The following is a 23,227-nucleotide window of genomic DNA, read 5'->3' on the forward strand; positions in this document are numbered from 1 at the left end:
GCTCCGGTGTGGGCTCCTCCGCAGGCTGCAGGCTGGCAACTGCTCCACCAGTGACCTCCGTGGGTGGCGGGCAGGGACAGCCCTGCTGTCTCACCATGGGCTGCAGGGGGGTGCACCTCCCCCCTTCTCCTCCTTTCTTCCACTGACCTCAGTGTTCGAACAGATGTCCTCCTCGCAAGTCCTCCTCACAACCACAACTCCTCCTCTCAGGTTCCCCTTCTTAAATACATTATCACAGAGGCACAACCACCATCTCTGACTGGCTCAGCCCTGGCCAGATGTGGGTCTGACTTGGAGCCGAGGGAGCTTTGAGAAGCTTCTCACAGCGGCCACCACTGTAGCCCCCTCCCCTGCTACCAAAAACACCACCATTCACACAAATCCAGCACAACCATTTAGTTTGTTTATTTTTTCCCTAGAAACCCATAGTTAGGGGTTAATACATGCATTTATGTCTCAAGTTTCGTCCATTTGGGCTTGAAATCTTTTTTTCCTAACTTACCCTTACAGTACCATCTTCCCTGTTCTACAACACAGTATAACATCACTACAGCAATTACAACCATTTGCAGTTAAGAGCAAAATATTACAAAAATCTTTATTGAATTGCATTTTTAATGCAATTTATTAGCTGACAACCAAAAGCAGAGTCAGTGTCATATATTAATCCAGATTTCTGTTGGTCATCTACAATTTAAAGAATTCATCCTCTATATTATTACACTTTACAGCTCTTCGGACATATTAATTAGCATGTTGATCTAAATTGACTTAAATTCTTGCTGTCATAAAACTGAATAGAGAATTTATTCCTCGCTTTCTTATTCTCCCTCTTTTCCCAGGTTACTTTAAAAGTAAAGTAATTATTGCTGGTGTGTGTGGCTTGACCCTTCCCAGGATGGGAAATCTCCCAGGCTTACATTTGATCCCTTGCTAAACTAGAATAGGAGCAGCTCATCTGCTCTGCTGTGGTGCAAGTCTGCCTGAATGAAGGTACATACTGATCTTAAAGAAAACATAAATCTACAAAAGATACAAGGAAATTAATAGAGGTGAACAGTGATTCAGGGAGGAACAAACCAGAACTGAAAGCTGGTGTACTGCAAAACCATCAGTGTGAAGAATGTCAAGGACATTAGCTTAGGCATAGGTTTGGGGGTTTGGGGTTTTTTTGTTGTTGTTTTGTTTTGTTGTTTTGGTTTGGTTTTTACCTTCTTCTAATTGCTTTAATTTATGGATTTATTTAACTTAATTTCTCCAAAAAATATTGGCCAGAATAAAAGAAAAGAAACCTTGATTGCTGTCTGCTGAGCTGCAGCTGACTGTCAGGCATCACTTCTCCAAAGGTAACAGGACGCAACCACTCCCGTGGGGCAGAAAGCCAGAGTTTTGAACTGACTCTCAGTTTTATACAGCATTTCTAGAGCTGTAAAAGCTCCATGTTCCTTATTATTAACCTCTTTCTATTCAAGGATCCAGAAAAGGTGACTGTGTCAGCTACCCAACCTGAAGTTCAAAACCTTTATGGTTGAGGTGACATTTTAGAGCATAATAACTACACAAAATCCTTATCAAAGATTGTCAGAGAGTTGGAATTACCAGTGGTTATCAGTCAATAATTGTTAGAGTAACTGATGGGTAAGTAGTAACCCTTCACATGCAATTCTTCTGTGGGAATGAGAAAAGCAGCTGGAAGGAATTCATAACAAGAACCTCGCAGAGCTCAGAGAAATGTGATGTATAAACAGATTATTATTTCCTGTGGATACTGATGATAAATGAACTGGATTTGGTATGTCTGGGAAATATCACCATACTCTAAGGCATCTGAATTCCCTGTGGCTCAAGGTAAAAACCTCTCTTGTAACTTCTGAGAACTCGGCATAAAGAAAGCACTAAATATCTGGGTCACTAGAAATACAAAAGTTGAACATTCCTCTTGCACACTTTTCATTTAATTAATCTTTCCTGCAGGTTTTCAGTGTAATGAGTCATTGATTATTGCAAGGAGTGCTTTATAGGGAAAATTAATTCATATAAGAGAAACAGTAAGAAGTACTAAGTAACCAGATGAATAAATAAAATACCAAGTGTGTTGGTCATCTGGCTGCAAGTCAGCCCCAGGGGACTCCCATACCTGTAAATCAGATACTCAGTAAATACTACCAATACCTGTGGTGTTCTTTCCTCATCTTTACCTATACCAGCAGCTTTTATAAAATATGAAAAACCACCATAGAAAAAGCAAAGATAACCAAAACTCTGTTCCCCTGTCATAAATTAGATAATCTATAACAATATAATAGCTAATTACATGAGAAAATACATGCAAAAGATGGCTTTTCCATTTAATTTGGAGAAAAAGTCTATTCAGTGCATAGTGACTCAGTTCAGTGTAATAAACAAAGTTTCTAAAAAGAAAACAAAGCAGAAGGAGTAGAATACCTACATTCATGGTTAAAAGCAGAAAAGGCTGAATTTTGGAGAAGCTGGTTGTACCTGTGAAATTAATCTTAAAATACTTTTATGGGCATTGGACAGGTCTAAATATATTACCTGGCTTTACACAGTGCTTCCAGTAAGATTAGATGCTAATGAAAAAGACACTGAAACAAGAAACACGTTCAATGCAAAGATGAAAAAGGAGCCATCTTCCTCCTTGGCACGTCTCTGGTTCTTCTTTAGCTGAAGTCATATCGGGTATATATCAGTATATTTATACAGAACATGGTTTACCAAGTCAGTCAGCAAAGAGTAAGTTTGCAGCTGCCCTTCAAGAATTACACACAAGGGAAAACTACACTAAAGAAACAATATAATTCCTCATGACTTTACCTTGAGACTAGTCACACTGCGAACTAGCTTGGATCACAAAAGATTTTGCACCACTAAAAATATTTAGGAGATGGTGGGGTTATAGCTTATGAAGGTCCCAAACTCCCTGCAGTGTTAAACTGTATAAATCCAGAGTAAATGTTGCCTCGTATTTTGACTGTACATGGAGCTACAGCATACATTCATATCTTAGCTCCTTTGATGGTTTTCAACATTGAGAAGGGTTCCCATCATGCTGTGAGGATATTTATTTGCATTGGTCTCATTTTATCTCTGCGCAACATGCCCTTTGCTGTCCACAGCCTTGGAAACTGAATTTTAGATGTTTGCCAGAAACATGCCACGAACATCCAAGCAAGGAAAGGTAACAACCACCTCAGTTTGCAAATATATATTTCTTCCATTTATACTAGATAGAAAGAGGAAAAAAAAAAAAAAAAATACCTTTATGCAGGAAAATATTCACAAAAATCACAATCTAAGCAAGGAGAAATGCTAAATTCAAGAAATAAATTAGCCATTTATAATATGCACTCAGATCTAGCCTGAAATGTGTTACTAACTCATTTTACACTGCAGACCTCTAGGGGCAAGAGCCACATCTTTCACTATGGGACTTGTACAGTAAAATTAAAGCACATTAATAGTACCCACCAAGCACAAGTGCTATAAGGTGGGCTTATCCAGCAACCTCCAAGCCCATGACACTGATGCTCTTAGATAGAATAACTTCAATTTGTGTGAGATTCTTCTCACAGTAATGAACAGTTATCAGGCTAAAGCTGAATTAGAAACCCCAATTTGAAATACAGTATTTAAGAAGTAGCACGGAGTGCTTTCCTTCCCTGGGGATCACTGGTTTCCCAAGCAAACGGGTGGATTATAACAAGCCATTGTGCATTATTTTCTGTTTGTCAATGACCTAGTTCCCATGCTGTTTGTGATACTGAAACGGGAAACTAAAGCTTGGGGGTAGATCTTCAGCTGGAGTAATTCAGCCCAGCTCACTGTGTCAGTACACAGCAGGCGGAGAGCATCTCCCAGTCCACACAAAACTCAGAAAGTTTCATTTCTTGGCTTGAATAAAATGGGAAGGAAAGATGACTTTCCAACATCAACAGGTAAGTAGGAACATATTTACAAGCCTGAATTTTGGGTGACTTCAGTGACAGAAATTTGCTTGTTTGACAACTCACAAAGTTGGGGTGCATTTCTGAGATGAATGCATATATTTTAATTTTTGACCTGCGACTGAATATATAATGAAGTTCGAATGGCTGTTGATATAGGGCTTTTTTCCATGTTTGTTTGATTATTACAATTAACATAAGCATGCAGTGAGAATATTCACAAAAGACCTGCATTCTGCCATCTTATTATCTTGGTAAAATATTTTTTATTTTTTTAAAATTGCATATGTTGCACACTGATGATCCTTGCAATGCCTTACAAATAATGCATTTATACATCGTTTAAATCATACATTATAATTTATAGGTTATTTTATTTTTGTGTCAATCAAAATCAGAAGCTGAAAGAGTTTAGATTAGGAGAAAGATTTTTCATGGTAAACTTTAATAAACTAATAAACTAATGATAATGATATAAGAGCTATCACAGAAAAACCTTGTCATAAACTTGTTCCTCTTTGTTTAAATGTTTCATCTTGAGCTTGTTTGTAAAAAGTTAATAATTAGAGCATAGTTAAACTTCTGTAAATCGGTGAGTCTGCTCTGGATAAAACCTCCAACCCTGAGCTGTAGCTCTAACTAATCAGTGAAGAGCGGATACCAAGATTTCAGCTTTTTTTATTGGAGCATAAAACATCCTTCTGAAGAGGTGTTTGAGGTTTGCCCAGATAATTCCTGTAGGATTGTCAGGGTGAAGACAACCACCCAAGCCCCATCCCAGTACAGCCACAGGGATGGTTTTGAAGCAGCGCTGCCTTTGCAGATGCTTCAGTACCGATGTTGCTGGGTCAACACAGACAACAGCACACACAGCAGCTGAATGGGAATGCAGAAAATCACTGTAAAGTAATTTCCTCCTCAGTCTGTCTTGCCCTTACCCCACCAGGCTGGAAGCTCCAGTGGCTTCCAGTGGTCCCCAGAGCACATGTGAGATGGTGGTGGTCCTGCTAGGCAGACACCAGCTCTCTTGTCATCCACAAGCTAAAATACACTAAAAATTCTTTTAATTAAACATTTTAATTTACTTTTCCTTTCCTGTATTTGCCACCAAGGTCTTATCAAACCCCAGAGGGTGAGAAATGAGCTGCTGTCAAGCAGCTATGTGGTCCCCATATAAAAGCTATTCTTGAGGAACTAACACTCCCAACATCGTGAACTCCAAAACGTAACCATGTGCTCCGAAACCCAGTGAACTATGGTCGTCCTGCCTGCTCCTCTTGAAAGCCTCCCAGCAGAGACTGGGGCAAAGCACATGTCCCTGGCTCCTGGTGACTGCAGAAACTCAACAGTTACTCCCTGCTTGCTGCCCATGCCACAGTGGTTAAACACTGACACCACTCACTGCCGCCCTCGCGCATGGCAAGCCTCTGCCAGCTGTTGACAAAGGCAGTTCCAGGATGGGCTGTGTTAGATAACAGATATTTGTGCTTGTAAAGCCACCTCCTGCTGTGACGCATCCAACCACGGCCATAGGGACCCGTGGGAGCACCGCTGGTTACACATGCAGGTGGCCCTTCGGTCACATTTGGCAGCAGCACTACCCTCCAGGCTGTGCAGTCCCTTCCATAAATCATGCGCTACCATGCATCTCTTCAGCAACCTGGGGGCTGTCCAGCTGAACCAGGGGCACAGACCATCCACCTCTTGACATTGCGGTGGTGGGCAATGGTAGTGACCCAGTTTGGGCAGCACAGGGTGCTAAATGCTCTCCATGGTAAAGGGATGCTCTCAGGGCAATGCAGGGCACCAGCTCAAATTATCTCAAGCCCTAAATGAGGCCTGGTCTTTCCACCACCCTTAGAGGAAGCATAGGGGAATGGGTCTATCTTGTCTGACATCAGCCTTTCTGCACAGAGAAACCCAGGTGCTTGGAAAACAAACTTTCCTCTTACAAAGGAAAAAACACCTCTCACACTTGCCCCTTCCAGCATTTTTGCTGCCTAGAGTAAATTGTTGTTGCTGCTTTCCTGCAGAAAGGAGTAGCTTAGTCTATACGATTTAGAAATATCATTTGCCTTCTTCCCCACAGATGGCAAACTCTTCGGTTTCTGCCACCACTAAACATACAAATAAATCATCAAGATATGATCTGCTAACATATTCAAAATGATGTTTGGCCTGAAATTTTTTTTTTTTTTTTAGCTTCAAACATCAATTTCATTTCGTAATGAATACATGCTTCATCTCATAACATTTCATTTTTCATACATTTAGCAAAATTGCTTAACTGATACATTTTTTTCCAAAACAGCTTTATTCCTACCCTAAAAACATACAAATCAAAGACTGACACGCTTATATAATGTGCAGAATTCCCTACTGCTGGTTCCATTGCTAAATTATAAAATATTCATAATATCTACATTTTTTTACAAAATGAGTTTGGTATCTCAACTTTTTTTATGCAAATCACATTAAGATACCCAGACAAAATTTTACAGGCCCTTCCATGCAGCTATTTCCATTTTTATGTGCTCCCCTCTCTGAAGGACAACCTCCCCAGCACCCACCCACGTGCTCTGCACACCGGCAGCCTTATCGGAAACACGGGCGAGGCACATCCAGTCCTCATTTCCTAAGCTTAATGCCCTTTGCAATACTTGTCTGAGCAGTTGTTCGCTGAAGACAAGAAGACTTATTTCTATTCATTCCCTGCATAATCCACCTTATGAATTTACACCTCACCTAGCCGCTCATTCAAGGACCCAGAAATACAAAATATTTCCTACTGTGTTTTAAACCCACATCCTCCTGGATACAAGATAAGAGCTTAATAGCTTTGACACTGCACTGTTTTCATATTCATGCATAAGTTATGGATACAGCAACAGATCAGCACTTCTTTGTGCTTCTCATTGGCTCTGGTTCGCTGCCTTAAACTGTCTGAGTCAAGGCCACGTTTTAATGCCATAGACGCTCTATTCAAATACCAGTATGACCACATTTTAAAAGCCACCCTGTACCACTTCATTGCCGCAGATGTCCTTTACATCTGGCAAGGGCCGTTTCTCTGCATGTCAACAGTAATTCAGTTTAACAGCTGTCTCTTTTGACAAGCTTAGTGTCAGACTCTAAAATGACAGGGTGACAGTTTTCCTTTTCTTTAACAGAACATAGTGCAAATTAACCATTTGAATGCAGGATCACTGAACGCCTCCCGAATACAGTTTTCAGAGTCAACTGAATAAGATTTAGGAATTGTTGGTATTAACAACCAAGGCTGAAAAGCTGTACAGTCTGACAAATCAAGGCACTTCTCCTGTAATTGAGATTCTTACCTGAAATCTAAGTGTTCAGCACCCAGAAAACCTTAAAATGAGTTGAAATAGATGTCGGAGGTAAACACTGGGAATTTGTAAACTGGCATAAGTACTTTTCCTGTATTGCATAAATACACTGGAGAATTTTCTGTATATTTAGCTAAAGTGCTTGTTAATACAGCAGCTAATGGTACCGTGTGTATCAGATTTTAAATGGCATGCCATGCACACACATTTTCCACAAATGCCAGATGTATAAAAGCACCTCAGCATAATTTCTCTAGGACTAAAACTATGCCTGAGATAATACTGTACATCATAATGATTGAAACCTTTAGCATGAAAACCAGCCTGTGGACAGTAACAAAGTGCCACTGTGATTTACGAACAACCAGTAAATGCTACAAAGACACCGCTATAATCTGGTGCAAGAGCAAGCTTTACGATGTTGGCTGTATTAGGCTCACATAAAAGTGAATTAAAAAAAAATATAAACATTACTCTACACATACTTAAACCGCATACTGATGTAAGTTGTACAGTGAGCCACTGTGTTGTGTTAATGTTATACTATGGCTGCCACAACAAGGAGGAAAGATGCCTCCCTGATTTGGTTCTTGTTCTATTGAAACCAATGGCAAGCCTCAAAATAACTGCAGTCGGACTAGACTCCAGCTCACACAATTTATGTTATTTTAAAGAACTATGAAAGTGTCTCTGCTGTTTGCTCCTGAGTAAACAGTTACATCTAAAGCACTACAAAAAAAAACCTGGGTTGGTACAGAGAGCATAACATTTAAATGCCTTTAGTAATTGCTTTTGTTTGCTTATTTATATTTTGCTGTAAGTATTTGTATGTGTTACCCATTTCCACAACATCTGGGCATCTCATAATATTTAGAAAGATTTACAGTCAAATGCCTAGCTGAAATGGACATTTCTCATTTTTCAGTTTCATAATACAGCCAACTCCTTCCTCTTTTATTCAGCTCTTTTTAACACAAAATTGGTCATGACTTGCAGAAGTCACTTATTCTCAACCACTCTATAGCCAGGTCTCTCATACAGTAAAACCTCCATGTCCCTGCTCTGCAGGAGCTGGGACAGAGATGTTGATGGTGCTGACCTCCCTACTGACTCCTTTCTTACCAACATACCCCGTCTGTTTGTTTCCACAGCCTAGGAATTCATACTTTCATAGCCAGAGGTGAGCCTCTGTAAAGGGAACATATTTCTAGTATTTTATTAATATATCATGAAGCCAAGTCAGCTGCAAACACATATTTTTAGCGCAACATCAGCCCCATGGGAGTGTGCAGGTTGCTGGGTTTGGAGGGTTAGGCTGTTATTAGTATTGCACACTTATAGCTCAGCTACACAAAGCATATACAATCATTTAAAATACTTAACCTTCCTAAAATCTATCACATGCCTGAAACACTAATAATTCTATAACTTAAGCTAAACAGAGTACTATTCAGCTGTAAATTTTATGGCTACTCTCTTCACCTCTTATGAAGTGTGAAAAGAGGCTTCATATCTGTCAGTCTTTTCTCAGAAATGACTTTCGCTGATTACTTAAACTTTCGTTAAATAAGCTTTCCACAAGCTGTAAAAACAGAACACAGTAGGGAAAAAATTGGCTCTCTTTTAAAAGTGCTGTAAAGTCTCTTTTTGAATGAGTAATTAGAAATGTGTAAACTCTTTTATGGATATGTGAGAAGCACACACAAAAAATTTGACATTCCATGCAAGTATTTCTGTGTGCTATCAAATTTCATTGTATTTCGCAGAGACCAAAACTATACAGACCCAAAATACACATACATTAGTGGACATGGGTTATTTGCCAAGAAGGAATTTACATACAGTACAAGTAAAACATCCTAATTTAAATCTACGACAATGGATACTCACATTCTTAAAGAGAAATCAGAGTTGTTTGTCTTTCCGCTCGTATTTATACAGATTGCAAAGCTGTTGACAGAGCATGATTTGAGCTGGGCCTTTCCAACTGCTTACTGTTATTTTTATTACCATTGTCAGCTATCTTTTCTGTATCAAGACTTGAGCTTAGATGAAGACGTTCTGATTTCCCAAACCCATACATGAACACAAATAGATTCCCTGTGACCCAGCAGTCAGGCAGGGTGCAGGCAGCGAGGAAACCAAAGTCCCGCTGCTGGCACTCGGCCTCTTGAAAACTCACAAAAACCCTTAGTTAAACCAATGTATTTTCTGTCTTCATTTCCCCCCGCACACCCAAGTAATCCATCCCCAAATCAGATTCTGCAGATGATCTGAAACCCCCTTGTACCTTCATTGCTTTGTGTTCCTCTCCCTCCCCTTAAAATGCATGTTATTTGTGCTAAAGACTCACTTTCACTTCAAACCTCATGATCAGCTCCACGGCAGGGGGACATCAAAAAATAACTGAAAGAAACCTAGAGACAAGGGTAGATGGGTGCTTACCCCTGTGTGATTTCCCGCCTCCCCAGGAGAGGGGACAGGGCATCTCGGGGACACCGAGATGGAAAGCCTCCCCCCTCCAAACTGGTAGGATGTTTGCTTGAAAAGCCGGTGGATGTCACGCTGTGTACACGTACTGTGCACTATAAATAGTAATGTCTTCTATGCTCCTCTCCGTGGAAAAATCTGCAGGAGGGGAAATAGTCTCAAATCTGTGTAGTTTTCAAGCCAAAGAGAGCCAGCCTCATTCTCTCCTCGGCGGGGAAGCCATAGATAGGGGGTATGCCCCTCCAACCCCAAGGAGTTGAAGGAGCCAGAGGAAAAAGCAGGTCCTAGCTAACGAGTCTGGGGGTGAAGAGCTGTCCCCCACCCACTCCCCAGCATCCCATCCCTAGCGGCTGCCACAGCCATTTGCCTTCCCCCCCATGAGCAAACCCAGCCCCTCTCCGAGGAAGGTTAAGCAGGCGGCATTAACTGCCACACGGCTCCTCGCCCCCCCGAGGCATCCCTGTTGGAGGGGAACGTGCCCCGAAGAGCAGCTGCTGCCAGACACTGCCCCCCCTCCGAAGCCCATGGATTTCCAGCACAGGAATGGTGCCGAGGACTCCTGAGGAGAGCAAAGAGCATCACACTGTGCTCTCCTTTCTCCCAGTAAAGATATTAGTGACATTATTTTGTTTTTGGTTTTGTTTTTTTATCCCCACGAGAGTGATTTGGACCCACCTGCAAAGTTCAGTACTCCTGTAGATAACAGGGAAATGCCATCACCCATGATCTCTACAATGCTGCTATGAGCAAGTTCTCTGGCAAAGCATTCACAGACGCAGTTTGGTGCCAAGTCTGTTATAAAACCAACCATGGTGCAAATGTTTTTGAGCAGAAGAGAAGTATGAGTAAGGGAAAAGTTTTGTACATCTTTAATGTGGAGAATGTATTTAGTAGTCCCAGAAGCTATTAGATGGGGTGATACAGGCAATTTATTGTTTTGTCAATACCTTTTATTTTGATTTAATAACTTACAAAACCTACGGTCTATCTGTAGCGCAGCCTCAACTTTCTTTACACAACCCCACTTAACTTTCAAACACTTTAACTTTCAGGTCAAATCTCTGTCATATTGATAAATGGGTCTATTTAAATTTTTATCGCTGAAGAATTCTCTCTGGTGTCTTTTTCACTATCAGATTTCATGCACAAAATAACAGGATACTTATTATTTTTTGTTATCCACCACACACAAAAAAAGAGTCATTACTGAAAGCACAGATGTCATGGTGAAATGAAACGTCTGTAATTTTTCTGCAGTAGTATCATTCCTACAGACATTTCATATGGAGAGAGGTACAATATATTCAGGAACAATGTGTAAAAACACAAGGCAGAAAAACCTACTATAGGATATATACCTTAACTGCAGTCTACCCCTGTCCTAACAAACAAACGAGTCAAAGTATTTTACACTCACCCTCACGAGGCATTACTATTCACGATATAGAGGCCCCAAGTGAAGTTTAATCTTATTTGGCTATCTGACTATTGCTTCATTAAGCAAACTAAGAAAAGCTGCTGAAAAGTCAACAAATTTTTAGATATTATTGTAAATAATCACCTGGTTTTCCTGCCAATAATCAGGACCAAAAATATAATCCTTATAGCTCTAAGTACGCTATATATGTTTAACCTTTACTTTAAAATGGTATTAAATGCTGAACACTGTGGCTACTGTAAAGATAGTAAAAACAGATACTGTAGGAATATAACAGTGTTTAATGACAAGTTACAAAGAGTTCTACTGAAAGAAAAGCAAGAGCAAGAAAGGTTAAATAAACAGAAATCACAGTCCTTCCCATGTTTCTTACATTAACTTTCAATAACTATAAAAGTAAAATTTCTGCTATATATGAGTTGATTTCCCAGATCTGTGCATTAAATATTTACTTCTAACTATAAACTTGAGACCCAAACAAAAACTAATTTGCATTATTAATGATGCAAGAAATGTGATGTTCAGTCCCTTAGGATTCATAATAAAGAGGAAAATGTTAGAGATTTACTTTCTTTTTCATTTTAAAAGGCATGTTAAAACGATAAAATTTATTTAATTAACAGAGACTCTATTTATGAATTAGTTGTTTCTGCCAGCAAGAATGTTTAAAAAAAAAAAAAAAAAAAAAAAAAAACTGTCTGAAATGAGGCTGAGACTACAAAGAGTCCATTTTCAGCTTGGGAGTCTCAAGGGAAAAATCAAAGGGTTTCTTTCTTTCAACAGTTTGGGTGAGATGATATTTTGAGATGTTGACAGCTGCCAAACTGCAGAACCAGTGAAGAACTACCAAATTGAAATCGTTTTTATCTTTTTGAATTTTTCTCAACGTTCAGTTCAACTTCCTTTTACAGCTCACGACTGGAATTTCTATTTGGTTAAAAGGTTTTTCCCCTCCTTCAATGTTCATGTCTTCCTCTTTGGGCCAAAAATGAACTCCCTCTCTGCTAAATTAACCATAAATAATAGAGAATCTGTATTACTACCTATTAGTAATGTTTCTACTATAGTAATATATTAATTGCCATCCTTTTCTTCCTTCTTATGTGCTCAGTGTGGAACCAAATTTCAATGGCTAATCATCTTAATCATCTCTATCACACTGAATGTTCTATGTTTACTTACAAGATATTAGTAAAACAGAATTAACAGTCTTTGCTCTAACAGAGATAAAAGTCAACATTTAAAACTTTTCTGACAGAAGCTATTTATAAGATTGAAAACAAGCCAGCCTTTAGTAAATAATAATGATGATGATAATAATAATGATAATAATAATAATAGTAACAACAAGGTTTTCCATACAGCTCATACTATTTTTCATTTTCCATTTTCTTGCTAAATCCTGTTTCCGCTGCTAAAGCCATCCCTCCTTTTCTAATTCCTACATCTCCACTTGTCCCATGACCAATCTTGTGGTGGCTTCTCATCTGCTTCAGACATCTGCCCCACGGTTCCTCTTAAAGCCTCTTCCCCCGCAGACAATCAGCCCATGCATTTCTATCTTCATCACATATTCATTAACCAAATCAAAGCCAAGCAAGCCCTTTCCTCTTATTGTTCAAGCTGTCAGCCTCAGCAACAACCTCTGGTTTGTCTTCCTCCACCAGCTTCTGCCTTCTTCCAAGCCTTCCTTCATGGCTTTCCTCTTGCTGTCACATTTGTGTCTTGAAGAAGACCTCTTTAATCTTCCTCCAAGCAACCATTTCTTTCTAAACTTGTTCTTTAAGACTCTGCCCCAAGCACCTCTCTGTTCTGTCCCCTGCTTAACCCCTGTGAACACTCGCCTGCCTGAATTCTGGTGGTACCCATCTCCTTTTGTTTTGCTCCCACCAAAACCAGCTCACACAACACCAGACTGAAGAAAGCCAAGAATTATCCTCCAGGGGGGGAAGGGCAGAGCCCTGCCAGGAGTGAGTCCCAACGCTGCTTTAGCAGATCCGATTTCTGCTGTGTTTTGCTGTTACAGCACTGAGCATGAATGAGCATCTTCTGAGCTTGTGACCCTCACCAATGTGATACAGAGGACCTTCTGGATTCCTGTAACAAGGCAACTCCACACTCTTCTTCATGAGACCTGATGCAAATATCATTTGGAAATAGCAAGACTGACTTCTGCTGGCACAAACTCCTCAGAATTTGGATTAACTGCACTTTGAGGCACTTCTTTATAAATAAAATCTTTATGTTTAATTAAAAAATAATTCAAAAACAGAGGTTCGAATATCAGCCATTGCAAGACATTGAATATCTTTAAGAAATACATTTTTCTTCTGAATTATCATGAGATCTTAATGGCCAGCAAAGATAATCATGTGAGAGAGATGATAATGTCCCCAACTATACTCACAGGCCTCGTATGATCAGTGATTCAAGGACTAACTCAAAGTTACATGATGAATTAGAATTGATTTATATAACTTTATTTATTTTTTTCAAGTTTGTAAGTGCAGAAGGCAGCACATAACTGTTTTGGGAGAGTTCCTGTCAACATTGAAAGGAAAAAATCTAAAACTCTCCCTTTTCAAGGAGACCTATCCGCATCCTTAAGTTCCTAAACTAGTAAGTCAAAATATTACAAAGACTTCCTTACCTCTGAAAATAAAACAGATATATATACAAAGATTACTAATTCAATAATTTTAAGATTAACAAAACATATGATGACACTCAAAATGATGCCTCTGATTCGGTAAACACAGATCTAACTGGGCAACCCACACAAGCAAAGCTGATGTTCAGAGAACACAGCCTTGCTCCCTCCACACACTGATTAAGAATTTTAATATCCTCAGAGGATGACCCTCCTACTAGCACAGATTTGATGCTGAGAACACTGCCTGCATCCTCTCCCCGGGGCCAGGAGAAACATTGCCATGGGCAGCAGCAGGGCAGATCATGGCCATCAGGTCCCAGTGATGCTGCTCCCCCAGAACCAACACTCAGTGTCAACAGGAGCCAAACAGGAGCTGTGTTTGCCTCCTGTAACTCCCCTGCTCTAACTCTAGACATTTACATTTGAAAATAATATCTGTCACTCCCACAGACCAGGTAGTTTTCTTTTCTGTTTGAACCTGAATGAAAAAAATCCAAATCCCTGGGTGTCTGACATCAAAGCATGGTAGAAGGAAACTATTGGGATGGTGTTCTGGCATTAACACAACACTAGAAAGGAAGAGCAGATGGGCAATGAGGAAGCAAATCCTGTTGAAATATGATTAAGTGACACTGAAGATAAGGAAAACCATGAAAACTAAAGTGCAGGTAAGGGGATTTTAAGTGCAATATAAAAGGGGATTTGTGGCACATGCAATTCTTCCCTTAAATGTTGATTAAACATAAATTGTTTTTTGCCTCTCAAATACAGTTACAGATCATTTTGGTTCTGTCTGTGCTCTCTGCAAGCATCAGTGAAAGCTGAAGGTGCTTGGCACTTTTGTATCTACTGTATGTTTATGTTTTATTCTCACTCACTAAGTACATTTACAACTAAAGATTAAAAAGAATGCATAAAGAGAAGAATGTGCCATAAATTATCTCCAGCATTCTAGGAAAAAAGCTCATGATTTTCTGGAAGATGATGGTTTCATTGTAACCATGTTCCATAGCAAGCTTTATCAATAGCCATTTATGACTAGGCAAGCCTAGCTTCTGATCATATTGTTTCTTACATGTCATTTGCCAAAGTAGAAAGTCTGTTTTAAGGATTATAGCATGGAGGACTTTGATTATTTTTTATTATTATTTGTGCTGATGCAATCAGTTGCGTATTTCAATAAATTACTGATTGTGAGTGAATCACCATTCTTAACATTAACAGAAATAGGTTTTAGTCTCACATTGCTGTACATGCCCACCTCCACCAAATCCAGCCCTCGCTATGCCATTTTTCTTTGAAGCACATTTACAGACCTAAGCAGACTAGAACAACCAGTCCTCCTGTTTCCTGATGGGAAAACCTCCTCAAGAGGTGGCTTTTCAAAGTGTTACATCTCATCATTTCTATTCTTTCCTCCGCTTCCCAGAGAAGAAGATCTAATTCAGTCTTTAGATTCAACAAGATCCCTGGTGGAGGGGGAAGACAGGGAGGGAGTGAGGGATGGATGAAGAGACAGAGGAAATACCTCTTGTCTCTTTTTGGGCCATTCTCATGCATTTGACTGAAATTTTTTGCAATCATAAGTTCAAAGGGTTCCTCAAACACTTCTCCAAGCTGTACTGCTCACTGTGCTCCAGCATGAATTTGGGACGGAGAGGGAGAAGGAAAGGCAGGTGTGTGCAGACAGGGCTGTTTGCCCCAGCACTCCAGAAGAGGAGACCTCCAGACTAACCCTGCAAAACTGACATTATACTCAGATAAATATGTACCATTCTCTGGATATCAAATCTGCATTTATTTTTCCTTCACATGGGAAATCCTGACTCATGCCTGTGGTTGGGATTGTGCATGTGTGATGTATGCTCATCTAGTATTGCTTTTGGCCAGTTAGAAAATTCATAAAATCCACCACAGGTTTAAAACATAATTTAAACCTGCCAAGTCTCATAACTTCCAAGAAAGCAAATTTACCATAAAGAGAATGGTTTCCACTTGCTAGGTTTTATATTCAGATCTCTGGCACACAAGCTTGCCACCAAAGAAATCTTTAGTGCAAGCACATAATCAACGGAAACCTTCATTTTCTCTGCGGTTAGATTTAATGTGATAATGAATATTCCAGTGTCAGCTCCAGGTAAACTGATGGGGTTTCACCTCAGATTCCCTCCTTTAAATATCTCATGCAGGCACACACTTGCTGAGTGGTAAATAATTTAGCAGCACCAGCAGAAGGACACCTGAGATGTGTTCAAAATGCAGGCAAACCTGCCTCGCTCATGTACCGTCCCGTGTTCCTGCTCTTGTAAACAGCAGCAGTAGTGCAGCAAAGAGTGTAAAGGCTTTATTACCGATTTATATCTACCCCTTGCAATGGAGAGCACATGGAAAAATGCACAGATTCAGTAGGCTTCCTGTGGCAAAATCCCCCCCGGGTGCACCATGGTCACCCATGAAGGTCCCGCTAAGCTCCCCACCGCTCAGCTGGTGCAGGTGGGACACAGAAGATCTGGGCAGGGAAGCTCCATGGTGCTGTCCCAGAGCAGCATCAGAGCTGTGAGAAATCCACATTCCCTAACTGGCAGCCTTTATTTTTGTTATAATTTGCAGAACTACAGATGATATTTCACATTCATTTGAGAGTCTCTCTGCAGTTTGCAAACATTTACCCGCCCCAGATGAGGTGAATTCTTTCATGCTCATTTTACGGACATGGAATGCAGCTGAATTAGTATTACTGTGAAAACCTTTGCTGCCAGATTTCCCCGCCTGTGTCACCATATTTTACCCTCATTACCTAGATAAGGCTGCCTGGGGGAGCAGCTTTCCAACATAATTGTTAGGGATCTGCTATTTCTTTGGGTTTTTCACCTATTTTGCAGTTATTGGCTGATGTTTTTCCTCTCCTTCTGCTTTTTGCCAGTTTCAGGTTTCCTCTCCGACACCAAATGCTTTCCTCTTTTTCTACCGCTGTTAACACTAGGCAGATCAAACAAACACAAAAGTGTTTTCTCAAAAAATAATCATTAAGCATATCATGTAGTTTAGCTCAAGTGACAGCTGAATATTTGTTTCATTAATAAGTAATTTGCAATTAATTCATGGAGTCATTTCTAAAAGAACATTGTGATGTTTCCATGGTTTTAAAGTGGCAAAACACTAGTCATTTCTTGACAAAATTTCAGTACAAATTACTCATATGCATCCACTGGAAGAATCCAACCTCTAATGAGGACTGTCCCTGTGATGTGGGAACATGGCTCCCATTAGTGTCAGTGGTGAGACACCTGCAACATACAATATGAAAATAGCTGCAGCATTTAGGATTGGAATTTCAGGTTCACAGGTGCTCATGCCGCTCCATTCAAATGATTAGTAATGAAATTACTAAAGTTAAGATTTTTTCCATTTAAGGCTCATAAACAGCTCTTCTCCATGCTGGAAGAATAGCAAAAAATCCAACTGTTCAATTGATCTATTTTCAGTCAAAAGGCTGGACAAACAAATTATTTTTATCCTGCCCTCTGAAATGAAGATGCTCCAGCTCCCAAAGGATCCTGAGGCTCTAAAATCATGCCAGGAGTTATGGATCACCCCTCCAACAGCTGACCATTTCTCCTTGGAGGTCCAAGGGTCTCCATCCTAAAACCTATGGAGATCACTTTCTGCCTAGGATGGAATAGGCACCATTTGCATTTATACTTTATTAAGAATTAAATTGCAGTTTACCACCTTTCACAATGTTCTTTCTAACCTTACTAACTGGCATGATTTGGGAATAAATAACACAGGAGAGTGTCTTTAATCGTGGATACCAGCACCACTTCCACTCTAAACCCCAGGACTTGATACCCGGCCAGCAAAGACTAAGGACATTTCTAAGCTACAGGAACAATTATAATTGTTTCCATATCACCTTCTCAATAACCTTCCCCCAAAATTATAGGTTAGAGAGTTGTCTGTAATCATTAACTGCCTGAAGGAGAGAGACACATTACCAAAGCAACAAACCTCTAATCAAGAGAGTGGGAGCAGTGCAGAAGAGAAAAATAACTCCTTAACAAGCAAGTTGCAATAATGTCAAAAAAAAAAAAAAAAATCTGGTTTGGCACATTTATTTAGCACCCCACAGTTGCAAAATTAAAATGTTGGGAAAAGTGAACATCATAAATTTGTGCCTCCTTGGGAATGTAATTTGCTAGAATTACACTTTTAGATGGAAGTGCTCACAGGTTTTCATATTCAGCAGCAAGAGGACCAATTATATTAACAAACTGACACAGCTCTAAAGTGACACAACAGAGAGCTGATAAAAAAAAGTTTTCAAATATCTGTTTTTCAATTTAAAATTAAAAAAAACATTTTTTTTAATATGGAAAAAATGCCCAATTTCAAATTAGCCTAATTGAGATGAATAGATAGTTAACTTGGTGTCTGGAAAAACAAAATTCTAGACCCTTTTATAAAAATCTCTAACAGAAAGGGGTTTTTAATTTGCCTGAAGGGTCAGGTTAAAATTAATACTTTAAAAATTGTTGTAATGCCATAAATTATGAGCTAAAAATTAATAAATTTGGATAAGAGAATCTATAAATTATCTAGCAAGAAAATCTGGAAACAATCAGCTATTTTGTATCTTCCATCAATACACCATGCTTTGCTACACAATGATTTCCATGATAACATGTGACTTTGCCTTGAACACAATTTGCAACCAATCAGCTTGATCCAGTTTCCACTGAAGTAAATGAAAAGATTACCATTGACTTCAATGAAAGCTGGATTAGACTCTGTTCGCATTCACAGTGGAGGAAAAAAAAATAATTAATGATTATTTATGCCAGAAATTCCAGTGTAAAAAGCAAAATTGGTGCAAATGTGTTAAAGAATTTGAAGAGAAAAATGAGCACAGAAAATATAAAATATGATTCCACTAAAAATTATAAGATTACTAATTACTCTGAACAAGTTTATAGAAATGCTATAGATGTAATTAAATGGCAGAAATATACTTCAAAATCCAATTATAGCAATGGAGCAATGATTATACAGTTGCATTAAGAGTTAAAATAAAATATTATACCAGATAAATGGGTATATTAGAATAGCATTATTCGATTTTCTTGCATTTATCCAGCATCAAGTGCCACCAACCCTTCAAGCTACGGACAAATAGAAGAAAACAGATAGAGGAGAAAGATTGAGTTCGCTTGCTAAATATAATCAGTAACAACTGAGGTATTTCTACAAAAAAAGATAAAAGGAGAGATACCATCTACCGATACATGACTTGTACAACAAATCAAAATACCGAGTCTTAGTCACAGTCCTACAGTTCCACTGGAATTAGCAACTTTTGTAAGTACCAGACCATAAAAGAAGTGAAACTTGAAAAGGATTTACTGCAGAAAGTTGAAACATTCCAGAGAAAACACAATATACCAATAAAGAGCCAATTATTGCAACCATCGATATTCAGCAGTGGACTATCAGAGGAAAAGATATGCAGATTCAATTAGGAAAAAATACAGTCATGCCTATCATTTGGCAGAAGAGCATTTCTTACAGATAGGAAAAGGGAAGCTCACTTTATTTCTATGTTTAAATAATAATTTGATACTTTACCCATTATGTCAAGAAATTAACATGTAGAAGAAACAAATGCATGCACAGTGTCATTGTGAATCCCTTTCTGATTTAAAAGTAAGTTATCTCTTGCTTTGTTCTCTCTTGTCCTTGAAATTCAAGTTGACTTAAAATACCTATATGTATAGCAAGTATCAGGTTTGCCAACTTTTGAAACCCAAGGGAAATATTCACCAATTGCCAGAATCTTACTTAAATCACTTAAGACCTTACCTGTTTTTAAAATTCAAACATAAACCAGGCACAACTTGTATGGGGCTTTTGTGAGAATTCCTCTGGTGAATTGGTAAGTACTTCTTTGGGAGGTGCCCCATTAATAAACACCTGCAGTTTATCACTGTTTTGCAGTCCCAGGGAGAGGGCTGGTAAGGGTTTCAGTTTAAAGGTCACACAGACTGTATCTGCCCCCCCAGGTACATGTTTGGCCATTAGCATAATAAAAATATTGGGGTGGGGGGAGGGGGGGGGGGAAGAATGGAAAAAAAAAAAAAAAAACCTGACCAAAAAAACTGACAAAAAAAAAAAACAAACACAAACACAAAAAACCCCCACCAAAAAACACTAAACTGAGTCTTTTATTCTGATTTTACTATAATATTATGAAGACAAACAGAAACATCCAAATGCTCAGCTATGCTTTGACTAAGCAAATCTCATAAATGTCTGAATTTCCCATTATGGCCATGATTTCTAGAGGGAGATGAAATCTTTACCTCTCTCTAAATTGATGGGAGTCTCCCTCCTCCCTTCAGATGCCAGAATATGGAAGTAGAAGACTATCCCTCTGAAGGCTATATTTTATAATACTCTGATGAGATGCCTTTTGATTTAGGGTTTGCACGAAGGAAGAAAAAAATCCATGTAGTCTGCCAGCTCATCTAACCCAACTTTAATCACTTACTGTGTAGACAGCTATAGCTGAGCTAGTCATCTAAATTCCCTTTAAAGTCAATGGTGAGAAATAGATGTTTTTAGGTTGCAATTAATTGATTGGAAGGAAGAGGGACCTATCATATATAGAAAAGAATTGTGGCCCAGAGGGTTCTGCTTTTCCTCATTTACTTTATAAGAAGTTCACATATCTACTTTGTAGTAGTCCTCCAAAATAGTATCACCAATCTCTATTAACCAATCTCCCTTTATTTTTGTAATCTCTTTTACTATTCCTCTTCCCTTCTTTTTCACCACCTAGTCTCTTCTGGGACATCAATTCAATTTTTTACATTATAAACCCATTAACCCCACAAGGAAAAGGGTTCATTCATCTGATGGTAATGAAAACTTTTGGATTATACATGACCACTCACCTGGGCCAGAAGAACTGATCCACCGGGTTTAAAAAACACATTAACAGATAGTTTCATGTCAATTGTCACAGAAATATTCAGAATAGGACAGATAAGAGAAAACTTCCTACCAATTTACCACTCTCCCAAGGACCCACGGGCCTGTCAGCTCTGAGGACTCTAGGTCACATCCAAAATATACCAGAAAATTATGCTGGTTACATATAGCCTAAGGAACTGGGCTGTGATGATTTTCATGGAGACAGAGAAAAATATTTCCCCTCAAGAAGACATAGAAAATCTGTTGACTTGGAAATATAGCAGACTTCAGGGGGAAGAAAAATTAATAAATTTGTCTTCATCGAGTAAGATCCAATGAAGTCAACTTGAAATAAGTTTTGCCAGACTTCAATATTGTGGAGACCCCCAAAAGCCTTACTTTTGCCTGATCTACCACCCAATGGATAGCCCTATGCAATTTTGTTCTGCTTTTACAAGCTGGTGAGCCAGCCTATTTCCTCTCACCCACCAAAGAGCAACCATTGTACTGAAGATCTTTGAGAAATCTGCTGCACACTCTGACATAAGGGAGTAAGTTTTGTTTCATGTTTTCCTTATGCTGGGGCATTCATCTTCAAAGTGCCTTGCACACAACCAGGGAGCCTTAGAAGCATATCAGGGGCAATTCAAAGAGCTTTGCATGGAGCAGGAGGGGGTTCCTGTTCAAAGCTACAGCCTTGCATCTGCCAGAGAAGAGCAGATTCAAAACCGAAGAGGTCACTTCACCTACCTGTAGTGGGATCTCATATTCAGAAGACTCCAGCTAAAAATAAGGGATATTTAGACAGTGTGATAACTGAAACCCTCTAGGCAATGCTCTTTCTCTCTCTCCCTCACACAGACACATATAGAGCAATGTCTCCTTTAGAAAAAAAAATAAAACTGTAGGAGACATAATGGCCTCCAGAAAACTTACTCACAGATTAGCTCCATCTATAGTATCCTCCTGGTTTGAGCACAAAAGTTTCCAATGAGCTGGACCACCACAGACCTCTGTTCAAACCATCTGAAACAAGGAAACTCAAATAAGCAGTTGTTTAATATATGATAGAGTGGTAAAAACACTGATTTCTTTCAATTACCCAACTTAATGCCACATAGAGGAAATATTCTGCTTGGTTCAGAAATTACAATTACTTGTTCTGTGGTCAGACCTGGAAGACCCTGGATAACATAAGGGCTCTACTAGGGTGGGAACTGTTTAAACACAGAGTAATACAGAGCTGCTTTCCCCAGAATTTATCATTTACACGGGAAATACAGAAAAATACAGAAGAATGTATTGTTGTCCTCATTTTATACACGAAGAACTGAGACAAGGAAAGATGCAGGTTCATGTACAAGCAGATCAACAGATGTTTAATGTCACTGATGATGTTAAGGAAATCAGAAGTAGATCTTTAAATGAAGCAGAAGTATAATAGTCTTGTAGATTATCTGTGGAAGCTTTGTATCAGGCACTTGACTTTTTAAAAAACAATTTAGATTAAATCTTTGTAACACCTGCTTTCTGATAAGATGTAAGTAGCTCTACATCTGCAAGGAAGTCTCATATTTGCTACTGAGAGAGAGGAGTTTCATCTATGGGATTTAATCCCACTGCCCCAAGTTAGCAGGCTCTATCCCTGCTCCCACTGCCACCCCACATCTGATGCTAGCCACCTCCCTCTTCCTTCAGACATTCACTGCTGCAGATACAAACCCCATCTCTGTATACAGTTGCTATTATCTGTAACAGTTCTTCAGCATTTACTGTCTTCAAGGAGTTATTTTTCCTTTTTTTAAATAGTAGATTAAACTGCACAGCATTCTACACTGCTTTCTCAGATTCCTCTTATTTATGTTGTAGTTGTCTTATTAAAAGCTGTAAAGCCTTTGGGACAGTCTTTGTCTGAATGGCACTTCACATATACAGTTACATTACTCCCTGTATCAATTTTTCTTTTTTTTTTTTTTCGTTAGAAGTACCCGGGTTTGTTTTAATTTTAAACTCAATTTAAACATTGCCTCCATTGCCACATGCTTCCTTTTGCTGCACTGCTGACTGCAGTATTTCAGCATGCTTACTCCAAGTTCAGTTTATAACAGCAGGCCAAGATGGATCATAAACTTTATGCCTGATCCAGCTTCTTATGTATCATTTGTGTTTTTTCAGATTTTCCTACTTAGCAAATGTATTATTCCTTTAAACCACTTAATCATATATACTAGGATCTGGGAGATAATTCCAAAATATAATTTAATTGTACAATTATACATTTACTACATATACTTACGTATATCATAATTTGCTACAAGACATCCTTCAAGAAGATCTAGCCATTTTTAGATCCATTCAGTGT

At 39.0% G+C, this 23,227-nt stretch overlaps 1 long non-coding RNA gene across 7 annotated transcripts in view; it reads right to left on the reverse strand.

Annotated features, from left to right (window-relative positions):
- LOC116963788 overlaps positions 1 to 23,227 on the reverse strand; it is a 90,408-nt gene that overhangs the window by 14,743 nt on the left and 52,438 nt on the right. For 6 of the 7 annotated variants that reach the window (XR_006166974.1, XR_006166973.1, XR_006166976.1 and 3 more), the window contains one exon: positions 21,806 to 21,891. This is a non-coding gene — a long non-coding RNA (uncharacterized LOC116963788). Of the gene's footprint in view, positions 1 to 21,801; positions 21,892 to 23,227 lie in introns of all 7 variants that reach the window. The other variant, XR_006166977.1, reaches the window with a different exon arrangement.

Source organism: Tyto alba, unplaced genomic scaffold (genome assembly GCF_018691265.1).
Source record: "Tyto alba isolate M040663 unplaced genomic scaffold, T.alba_DEE_v4.0 Super-Scaffold_5, whole genome shotgun sequence".
NCBI classification, from domain to species: domain Eukaryota; kingdom Metazoa; phylum Chordata; class Aves; order Strigiformes; family Tytonidae; genus Tyto; species Tyto alba.